This window comes from Mus musculus, chromosome 19, assembly GCF_000001635.26.
Source record: "Mus musculus strain C57BL/6J chromosome 19, GRCm38.p6 C57BL/6J".
Classification (NCBI taxonomy): domain Eukaryota; kingdom Metazoa; phylum Chordata; class Mammalia; order Rodentia; family Muridae; genus Mus; species Mus musculus.
This window is the reverse complement of record NC_000085.6, coordinates 45,721,289-45,732,949: the sequence shown is the minus strand read 5'-3', so window position 1 is coordinate 45,732,949 and position 11,661 is coordinate 45,721,289. Positions and strand designations below refer to the sequence as shown.

At 49.0% G+C, this 11,661-nt stretch overlaps 1 long non-coding RNA gene across 1 annotated transcript; it reads left to right on the top strand.

Annotated features, from left to right (window-relative positions):
* Positions 1-2,391: 2,391 nt before the first annotated feature.
* Positions 2,392-6,395, top strand: 4933429K18Rik (RIKEN cDNA 4933429K18 gene). The gene is made up of 3 exons (NR_045307.1): positions 2,392-3,045; positions 3,653-3,909; positions 6,292-6,395. It is a non-coding gene; the product is annotated as an RIKEN cDNA 4933429K18 gene (long non-coding RNA).
* Positions 6,396-11,661: the final 5,266 nt, after the last annotated feature.

Sequence of the window (11,661 nt, the reverse complement as noted above, 5' to 3'; positions counted from 1 at the left end):
TAGGGCATGCAGGGGACTAAAGGAGTAAAGACCCCGTTTGGAGTCTTAAGCCTCAGAGTGGAGGGGAGGGAACACAGACAAAGATGGAGGAAGTGTGGCCTGTGGGATAGTAGGAACCCCAGGAGACTGTACGCACTGCTGCAGCAGAATGAGCGCTGGCAGAACCTGGAGTTTAAGGGTCCATTAGCTTCTTCTTCCCCTACCTACCAAACCCAGAGCCAGGAAGTCTCCAAAACCAAGAAATGTTTCATCCGGAGCCTCCCGGATTCTTCCCACAAACTGACTTGTGCTTCACCCAGTAGGTCCCACTGGCTTCGCTTCCAGAACATTCTCTTGTCCAGTCCATCCAATAGCTTGTCTGTGGCTACTACCCTGCTCCAAGCCACCTCTACTTTTTCTTTTCTCTTCTCTTCTCTTCTCTTCTTTTCTTTTCTTTTCTTTTCTTTTCTTTTCTTTTCTTTTCTTTTCTTTTCTTTTCTGAAAGTGTCTCACCATGTCTGGTGATTCACTATATAGACCAAGCCAGCCTTGAACTCAGAGAGAGTCGCTTGCCTCTCAAGTGCTGTGATTAAAGACATGTCACCAATATCTGGCCTCCACTTTATTTCTTTATTCATTTAGACAGGACCTCTCCCTGATCCTGGGGCTTGCCCTTTGAGATGGACTAGCTGGTCATCTGTTTCTGTGACCCCACCTCCATCCTGAGTGCCTGCCGGGGGTCATGGGTGTGCACCCCTGTAGCTGGCTTTTACATGAGCGCTGGGGAACCCAGCTTTACTCACTGATAGCTTCCCCAGGCCTCTGTCCTCCATTCTCACACAGCAGCAATCTTGGCACACAGCTGCCTTCTCTATCCCTACCAGCTCAGTCACTGGAATTTTCAAACCCCAGATGGGATTGTGTTAGTCCCACCAAACCCACCCTGAGATTCTAACCTGGGGCCCATGGCCTACAGTCTCCCGTGCATTCTGGCCTTGACCGGTCTGTCTCATCCTGCATCCTAAGCCACCTTTGTCATCGCTCACTGCATTCTGTCCCTGCCTCTTCAGTCTCTTCCGGCTTCTCACACAAGCTAAGTGGGTGTTTGCCTGTCTCCGTGCCTGCTGCCCTCCCTGCTGGGAACGCTTGTCCTACAGGGTCATGAGATGGGTGGGTGCAGTAAAGAACTCTCTGATTTCTTTGTTCCCTTGTGCAGTGCTGAGGCCTCACATATGCTGGGCAAGTCCTCTTTCTGCTTTTTAGTTCATACCTTAGTTGTTTTGGGTTTTTTGGAAATGGGAGTTTACATACGGTGGCGTGCACATGGAAGTCACAGGACAACTATTGGGAAAAAAAAGTTTTATTAAGATGCCTAGGCTGGCCTTGACCTTGGGTTTGAAATCTTGCCTCAGCTCCCAAGTAGTGAGGTTTACAATCCTCCTAGTTTGCTCCTCCGTTGCTGTGATAAACACGGACTAGAAGCAGCTTGGATTGGAAGGGGCATTTGTTTGGCTTACGGACTCCAATCCATCATTGAGGGAAGTCAACGCAAGGGCTTAAGTCAGTAACCTGGAGACAGAAACTGAAGCCAAGACCCAAGAGGAGTGCTGCTCACTGGCTTGCTCCCCGAGGCTTGCTCAGTTTGCTTCTTTATACAACTCCAGACCACCTGCATAAGGGCGGCACTGCCCACAGTGAGCTGGGACTTTCACATCAATCAATCGCCAATCAAGAAAATTCCCCTCAGACAGGCAGACAAGGGCAGTGTGATGGAGAACTATGCCTTACCCTTCTTCCCAGGTGACTTGCGTTTCTGTCAAGTCGATGAAAGCTAGCCAGCAACAGGCCTGGCACCATGAAGGTCTGTCCTATTTTCTATGTTATTCTCCCCACTCACTGGTATTTTCCTGGTTTCTGTTTCTTAGATTCTGCTCTGTCTAGCTGTACCTTCCCAAAGAGCGAGAACCTTGGTGTAACTTGCTCATTGCCTAAGACAGCACTGCTGAATGCTGACCACCTAGCTCATCTGAGCTATGCTACCTTCGTACTTATTTATTTACTTACTTATATATTTGAGACAAGATTGGGCTGACAGAATTCACAATGTAGTCCAGGCTAGCCTTGAACTGTTGACAATCTTCCTACACGAGCTTACTGAATGTTGGGATTATAGGTGTGAGCCGAGGTACATAGTTCACGCCTCTACTGTTTACAGGAGACCACAAACCCATTTTTTGAAGGCACGGTAAATGTTCCCTAAGCTTGGACAAATGGAGATCAAAGCAGGACCTATTGGACTGGAAACCTCAGAACCCCTCCAAATTCTGCTTCCTTGGTTGCATTGGGTTTCCATAGCAACCAAGGGGCTTCAGTAAAGATGGTGAGTGGGGAATTAAAAGACAGAGAGAGCAGAGAAGAGAGGAGGAGTAAGTGGTGGGGAGACAGATGGGGAGCTGGCAGGAACTCCGGGGGGATCCCCAAGTCCCATGTTATTCTGGAAGGTTGTGCCAAGAAGGATCTGTTGGTTGCTCTCCCTCCCATCTGGGTCTCGCTGCACCCTAAGAAGTGACTGTCCATCTGGGCAGGCCCAGAGCTGATCGCTTGTGAGCCCCCTCCCTCTGCTTGGCAGACACTGAGCGAGGCCTGGGCTCTATCCCTCAGCAAAAAACACGAGGAAGCCCTGGGCTGATTCAGGGAACACTTGTTTGCCCTTCCTTGCTTGGCTGTCGGTGGAAGGAGAAAGGACTGTCCAGGCACTGTCCCCTGCTGAACATAGTCCTTTGCCCTGACATTTGGGGATCGTGGCCTAGCTCCCAGTGGTTAAAGATCGTATGGCTCGAGTGTAGGACCTGACTGGAAGTACTCAGAACAAGAGCCCAGGCCTGGGTGCTGCTCTGAGATATGCAGGAGAAGCCTGAAGAAAGCCCTTCTGGAGTGGCAACCTGTTCCTCCCTCTGGGAAATACCTGAGCCTGAAGCCTGCAAGGGATCCTGGGAGGACCCATGACATCTGCCAGCAGCCTGGACACCTTGGTCCTGAGACCCAGGACAACTGTGTGGAGAACAGGTCAGTGACCATCAAATTACATCTGTCCCTCTGCCCGAAGGCACATATTATGGAAGACCTCAGGGGAATGTCTGGGACCTGGACTCAAGACAGAGTGGTCCCCTAAATGTCATTTGTCCCTAAATACCTCCACTGTCATGGATCCCATGTTATGTCCAGTGTCTGATTTAATAATTTCATTTTTTTCCTTCCTTCCTTCCTTCCTTCCTTCCTTCCTTCCTTCCTTTTTTCTTTCTTTCTTTCTTTCTTTCTTTCTTTCTTTCTTTCTTTCTTCCTTTCCTTTCTCTTTCTTTCTTTCTTTCTTTCTTTCTTTCTTTCTTTCTTTCTTTCTTTCTTTCTTTCTTTTAGAAATGATCTCACTATGTAGCCCTAACTGGCCTAGAACTCTTTATGTATACCACTGGCCTCAAACCCACAGAGATTTACCTGCCTCTGTTTCCTGGCTGCTGGGTTTAAATGTGTGCCCTTTATCTATATCTATCTGTCTATCTGTCTATCTATCTATCTATCTATCTATCTATCTATCTATCTATCTATCTATCTATTTATCTATCTACTGTCTATTTATCATTTATCTATCTATCTCACTCTTTTTCTTCCTTTCCAGATCTGGAATGGATCACTTGATCTTGTGTATGCTGGACAAAGGCTTCAGATCCAACCATTTCAATTTGACAAACACCATCACATCTCACGACATCGTCCTCCACAAAGAAATCCTGCGTTCCATCCTAACAAATACCTGTGCTATACTGCACTGTTCCGCTTGCCTCCTGCCCTGCCTCCTTTGGTTTCTTCGACAGCCTTCCCTGGAGTCACTGCCTTCTACACAGTGCCTAAGAGCAAGCCCATGAAACATTCATGGTGGGTAATCCACTGTGGAGGACCTACTGATGGCTGTCCTGATAGAACAGGCAGGTCAGCGGAGGCTGGGCTTGGGCTCAGGTTCCAGCCACTTCCCTGAAACTGGTCCTGATTCTCCCAAGGGAAGGCTGGAGGTTCAGATCCTGAGCTGCCAGCAGATGTTCCTGTGACGGGATGCGATGTAGCAGCTCAGGGAGGGAGAGTGGCTTCAAGGTTACCCATAAGTGAGGTGCGGTTTGTTAGTTGAGGGTCTAAGAGCCAGGAGACAAAAATGAGCCAAATGACTCAAGAGCTAAAAAGGGCCTGGGTCTGTGCTGAGTGAGAGGAGGGGGACAGAGCCTAAGTTTGTGGTATCTGAAATTTCTTTTCTTTTCTTTTCTTTTTTTTTTTTGTTTTTGTTTGTTTTTTTTTTTTTTTTTTTTTTGAGACAGGGTTTTTCTGTGTAGCCTTGGCTGTCCTGGAATTCACTCTGTAGACCAGGCTGGCCTTGAACTCAGAAATCTGTCTGCCTCTGCCTCCCAAGTGCTGGGATTAAAGGCGTGCACCACCACACCCGGCTGTTTCAACCTTCCTAATGCTGCAACCCTTTACAGTTCCTCGTGCTGTGGTGACCACCAGCCATAAAATTATTTTGTTGCTCCTGTAGCTGTGATTTTGCTAGTGTTATGGATTGTAATGTAAATACCTGATATGCAGAATATTTGATATATGACCCCTATGAAAAAGTCGTTTGACCGCCAAAGGCCTTGCAAACCAAAGGTTGAGAACAGCTGGCCCGAGAGATAGGCCTGCGAGACCACGGGATGGAACTATCCTGGATCCGATTAGAATGGTCAGCATCAACGTTTGTGTGAGTAGGGGAGTCCAGCGGGTGCTTTAGAATGTCACTCTTTGGACCAGTGGCTTCTGTGGGCAGGGACTCTGTGGGAGGAGCTGGGCCACCTGAGTAAGGGCTCTGAGGTCAGGCGTGCAGATTGACACCATCACTGGTACCGTAAGAAGATGCACTGGGCCTCTATGGAGGCTGCTTTCTTGGGAAACAGTTTAGTAGCCCGAGGGCCTGAGGTCACCCAACAGCTGGCAAAGATCAAGGGCAAGTTTCTATGTGCCCATCAGATGCCCAGCCTTTCTCTCAGCCTTGCATTTACTCAAGCAGGTGTGGCTGCCTAAGGCCTGGACCCTCAGCAGAAGCAAGAGGTGCAGATGCACTGATTGTCTGCAGGGGAGAAGTTTTTCCTGCTTGTTCTTAAGGGGCTGGGATGTAAACTCGTACATCTCGCTCCTCTGAGCTCCCTCCAACTCTCCAAAAAGCACAAAGCCAAGATGAGGAGGTTCAGTCTGAGCTGCCTGGAGTCTGAAAAAAATAGAGGAGAGAAAGATCAAGGACAGAAATCTGGCATCCAGGGCTTCTTGTGTCCCTAAAGGCAAAAGCTCACCTTTTCCTTTCCTGAGTGCCTTGAGTTAACATGGCATGGTCAGGCACCAGAAATGCAGAGTTTGGAAGCCACGCTGAGCAGAATAGAGAGATCTCAACGCCTGCTCCCGTCTGGCACGTGCAGTCAGGCAATGGTGATGGGCGCTTGAGGTTGAGACAGGAAGGGGAGGGGCTGGGTGAGGAAGGTGAGCTGGGGAGGAAGGTGCTCAGGGGAACACAGTAGAAGGAAGCCCCGGGTTGGCTTCGCTGGAGGCAGCCAATCCCAGCTCAGCTCAAGTTCAGTTCTGCTCTCACTGGTGGAAGGAATGGGGTCTGCGAGGCAAGGTCTCCACTGGGCTCCCAAACTAGCAAACCTGTACTTGTCACGCGACATGGTCCGGGTAGCTCCTACTGGGGCACCTGGTACCCTGCTCATCTGAATCTCCAAAGGGGTCACAGAGAAGACAAGAGCTAACAGTGAGCGAGGAGTCTCAGGGACGTTCGTCTTTTCCTCCTTCCTTCCTTTTAACATTTTTGGTTTGGTTTGTGAAGTCAGGGTGCACTCCCCGTGCAACTCCCCATGTGAGCCAAGATGGCCTCAAATTTGAGACCCTCTACCTCAGTTGCTTGCGGTTACACATGTGTGCTACCAGGCGTTGACAACTTTCATCTTTTCTGTACCTTAGTTGTCTCGTCGTATGTCAGTCAGTGGAGCACTGCCTACTATGTGTGCAGCTCAGGCCTCAGTTCCCAGCATGCACCTGGGTAAGGTGCACACAGCTATCAATCCCACCTCCTGGGAGGCAGAGGAGGGGAAAGAAAAAGTTATGGTTATCCTTGGCCAGATAGTGACTCTGAGACCAGCCTGTGCCAATAAACCAGGCTTGAAAAGAGAGAGGAGGACCAGTGAGCCGGCTCAGCAGGTGTTGACGCATGTCACCAAGCCCGACCCCTGTGTTTAATTCCAGGCCCCACATGGTGGGAGAACCAAGTTCTACAAGTTGTCTTCGAACTTCTACATGGGCCATGGTGCACCTGGTCACATATTCAATAAATAAGTATAATTCTAAATATTAAATTAGAGATATGTGGGGTTTTTTTTCCAGCAATAGAAACCCCTCCCCCCACAGAAGGCAAACCTAGACAGGAAAGGTTGCTTGTACAATAGCTGCTCATGTCTTGTCTTGGCAGTGTAGATTCTTCTAGTGTTCTTGAGGTACAGCTGTGGCAGGAGGAGAAGGCGAGGCTGAGCTCTTCAGGGCTCTTCTGGGCATCCAGGAGATGACGCTGAGACCCTCCAGCGAGGCAGAGGTGGATGGGTGAGTTCTGGGCTTGCCATTCAGGGACCTTCTTGGGTCCCAGAGGAGAGTGCACCTCCAGGACGACAAGCCAACCCCACAGCTGTCCTCAGAGCACCTGGGCTAGCAGAAATGTTCCCAGAGCAACCTCTGACCACGAACACCTAGGTATTACCCCAACCAGAAACTTCCACTTGGAACAGAGCCCCCAGGAATGAAACCCGAGCTGCCAAGAAGAGGCTCCTTAACTGGGAAGGGGCTGGAGAGGGAGAGAAATCTTGCAAAGCGCTTGGAAGCCTCAGAGAGGCCATGAAACCCTGAAGACAAACGACCAGGCAGTTGTGCCGCCCCTGCCTCCCACAGAACCGAGGTCAGGGCCGAGACGGTGGGAAGGCAGGCTTGCTTCTCAGGGAGAGTAATTGGTACACCTGTGGCCACGGCCCAAGTCCCCCAGGAGGCCTTCAGGGTTGGCCTGCAGTCACTCAAGCTGTCCCCTCTCCTCCCTGGTTCCCACCCCCCATGCCTCCCAGCTGCTTCCACTTACAGTAATGGGCTGCTGTTAGCCTGAAGGGAAGGGCCAGCCGGGAACTCAGGGGCCTGCGGTAGGCAATCAGGGAAGGGGGCCAGAATCGACAACTCTCGGTTTACCAAATGCCCAACGAGTGCCAGGCACGTGGCTCATGTCTGTGATCTAGGCAACAGTCCCACCTCTTTTTACTGACAGGGAAACTGAGGCCCACAGGGCACAGGCAATTGGCCACAGGTGATAGAGCTAGCTAGCAGGGTAACGGTTTACCTAGCATCAAAGAGCAGGGATTTCTGAGTATAGTGGACTAAAGGCTCTTCTGCCATGTTGAACTCTAGAGCCCAAGAGGCCTGGTTAACATCAAGGTAAGGCCTTTTTTTTTTTTTTTTTTTTTTTGTTTCAAACTGTGGTAACAGACCAAGGAGCCCCAAAGTGCTCATTTCTTTACTTGGATCCTGTGGCCTTGTGAAAATTATTTTACCCAATGAGGCTCAGTCTCCTTATACGTAAAGTGGGGTTCACCATGGTGTCTATCCACTGGTGGGGTGCCGAAAAGGGAACATATCATGTATAAAATGCTTACCACAGGTCTCAGCAGAGTTCACACAACATAAATGAGCCCCAGGGAGAATACCACTGGTGAACTGAGTGTGTCAGGCTTGACCCCCACCCTGGGTACAAAGACAGCAGAGAGAGGTACCGTGGTAGTCAGGAAACCAGTAGGGACCCCTCCCATGAGCCACTGAACCTTGTCACATAAATATTGTGCTTACCTGGCACTGAGTTGCCCAGACAGGTCTCCAAAGGCTGAATAGGATTCCCAGTTCCTGTGGGAGGATCCTTAGGATTAAGCAAAGTAGGGTTGGGACAAAGGAGACTTGGGCCCCTACACAGGGGTTGATATCTTTGGATTCTTTTTTTTTTTTAAGATTTATTTATTTATTATATGTAAGTACACTGTAGCTGTCTTCAGACACACCAGAAGAGGGCGTCAGATCTCGTTACGGATGGTTGTGAGCCACCATGTGGTTGCTGGGATTTGAACTCCGGACCTTTGGAAGAGCAGTCGGGTGCTCTTACCCACTGAGCCATCTCACCGGCCCCTTAACTTTGGATTCTTAACAAGGAGTCTTAACCAGGAACTTCTGATGCCATGGTCTCTTTAGTCTCTCTCCAGCATCTATCTAAACTCAGCCATCCAAGAAGGATGGAAGCCCAACTCTGCTTGGGCAGGAAGAGAGACTACTATGGTCTTTACCGGTATCCTCACTGCCTCTCCCAGCCCCTTCTCCGCACTCCCTCTACCCCCCACCTTTTTCTTTTTCTTTTGGACAGGGCCTTACTAAGTAGCTCCAGCTGGATTTGAACTCACTATAGTCTAGGCTGGCCTACACTCAGAGATCCATTTACCTCTGCCTACTGAGTGCTGGAATGAAAAGCTGTACAGCCTCATACCTGTCTGGAGTGTGGCTGCTGCCGTCAGTGGCTTGGGGCTTCAGTTATAGTTCTCAGGGTACTCTCTTCAAGCCATACTGGGAGAATACTTTCCCTACAACTGGGTTTGAACTGGTGTCATAGAGGGCTGAGTGGCAGGACAACTTCCGGCTTGGGGCCTGGCTCTAGCTGGTGTGTTCAACCTTTAGATGTTCCAATATGACACTGTCATCTACACAGCATACGTTTGAGAGAGAGAGAGACACACACACACATTCATAATATTAAAATCCGTTTGAGATTTTTGAACTGGGCCACCTGCATAACTCTCCTCAGCTGCCTGTGGTCCACAAACCACAGAGTGGACACAGCTGACAGAATGTGGGGGTTGTGAAGGACTGGTCCCACCAACAGGCATCATGGCCTGGACCCTTCTTATTCCCGGGATCTTGTGATCTAGGATGAGAAATGAGGTACCCTCGCTCTCCTTAGCCATGGTCTCATCGTCTATCAGTTATGGTCAAAAAGTACCAAGTGGAAACATTTCAGAAACAGACAATTCCCACGTTTTATTTATTTTTAAATTATTATTTGATGTGGATTGGTGTTTTGCCCACAAAACATATATCTGGGTACCACATGCATGGGAGGCCTGTGGAGGCCAAAGGGTGTCTGATCCCTTAGAACTGGAGTTACGGATGACCGTGAGTCCACGTGGAAATCAAACCTGGGTCTTAAACACTGAACCATTTCTCCAGCTCTAACTACTAAGTTTTAGATTACACACAGCTTTGAGTAACGTGATAAAGCCTCATGCCATCCTGCTCAGTCCTGCCCAGAACGCGAATCACTTTCTGGTCCAGAGTATCCACAATGTATGGACTACCTGCCCGTTAGTTATTTAGCCATCTCGGTTATCAGGTCTGCTGTTGTGGTATCATGGTGTCTGTGTCCGGGTGGCTCTCGTTACACACTAACGGTCTCAGCACGCAAAGAGAGTGGTCCTGGGAATTTCTCTAGATCGAAGAAAAGCCATGAAGTTCTTACTGAGCGAACCGTTAAAAGTTCATACCTTAATAAAGATGGGGAGACATTTTATGTGGATGTCTCTAAGACCTGGAAAAAGAATAAACTGTCTATTCCCGAAATTGTGAAGGAAGGATCGTCTCAAGCTGCAAAAGAGGCAACCACTTGGGCCAGCAAGATGGCTCCGTGGGCCAGCAAGATGGCTCTGTAAGCCATCAAGTCTGACAACCTGAGTTCCATCCCTGAGTCCCACACAGTGGGGGGGACCTCACAGGCATCCCTTAGCACCAGAGCGTCAGGTTGTTAAGAGTCATTTGCTGTGCCTTGTGAACAATAAACAGGTCGGTTGGAAAAGGGACACCTGCCTGTCTGCTTCTCTGTGACTCAGACATGTGGGCATTCCATTTGCAGAGGAGGAAGTCAGAGTTCAGCAAGGCTAACTAAGGGGTCATACCAGAATCTGAAGCCAGATCTGTGGACTCCAATCTCATTCCACTCAGCGACATACCTGCAGCTAATAATGCCCAGCAAAGTCTAATGGGAAAAATGACCCATGACAAGGCCACCCCGATGCTGGGAGGTTTTTGCTGGGAGTGTTCCACCTAGTCAGAGAAAAGCATGAATGGACAGAGCCTTCCCTCCCACAGTCAGGAAAGTCAGGTCTTTAGTCTGAGATCCACATTAGTTTTGAATGGTGGAAATAATGACCGGGACAGACCTTAGCTCAGCTGTTATATTAAAGCAGAGATTCTAAAGTTTTGAGAGTCCCCCAGAACCACCGTGAAAATTGGGTGAATTAAAAACACATTCCAAGACTGGAGTGATAAGTCAACGGTTAAGAACACTGGCTCCAAGACCAGAGGACCCCAGTTCAATTCCCAGAGTTATAGGGAAGCTCACAACTGTCTCTAACTCTGGCTCCTGGGATCTGACGCCCTCTTCTGGCCTCTTCCGGTACTAGGCATGAAAGTGGTGCCCAGACATACATGCAGGCAAAACATATAAAATAAAGCAAATAAAAAATGTAAAGCTTTTTTTTTTTTTCCAAAGAGGAAAAGAAACTGATTGTTCCTAGGGCTGCCGTCTCCTTTCAGAGCTGTTTCTCTGGTGGGGCTGGGACACTATCCTCTGTTGCCAAAATAGGGCTCATGCTGTAATCATTGTGCTCAAAGCAGCTAGAATGAAATTTCCAAACAAAACCAAGAAAATGTGAATTCCCCTGTATGCTTAGAGATCTGCGCTGCTCTCTCTGACCCCAGTTGCTTCTCTCCTTCTGCCATGGGTTCTAGGGTCTGCAGCAAGACTTCATCTTTACCTGCTGAGCCATCTTACTGGTCTGACCTCCTTCCACTTCTGTGGAAGATTCTCGTAATTCAGATTCATGCCCTCCCGTCTTCCAAGTATTCCACGCTTTCCCACGTGTTTGCCTTCCCATGTGCCTCTGCCTCAGGACACTCCTGTGCGTTCTCCAAGCTCTCACTGTCTCCCAGGCAGTCTTCTGTGCTCTGGAACATTCCTCCCTTGTAATAGCCACCTGTAATGCCTTACCCAGACCACAGTTCTGCAGGCAGCCTTGGTGTTCAGTTAACACTCCTACATGTTCATGAGTGAATGAAGTCCATTGTGGAGACCTTAGTGCTTAGTCCCAGCACTGTGGGCTCAGGAAGAGGCTGGCAACGTGGTTTCCAGACAACTGATCGCAGTTTTGGATTTGGAGGTGGCTTTTCAAGAAGATGGCAGCAGCAAGAGCTACTATTGCCTTCTTTTTTTTTTTTTAAATATTTATTTATTGTTATATGTAAGTACACTGTAGCTGTCTTCAGACACACCAGAAGAGGGCGTCAGATCTCGTTACGGATGGTTGTGAGCCACCATGTGGTTGCTGGGATTTGAACTCCGGACCTTTGGAAGAGCAGTCGGGTGCTCTTACCCACTGAGCCATCTCACCAGCCCTATTGCCTTCTTTAAAATACAACATTTATTTGTGCGACATGTGTCGCAGCACACAACTGAAAGAGGACTTGGTTCTCTCCTCTCTTCACGTGGGTCTCAGG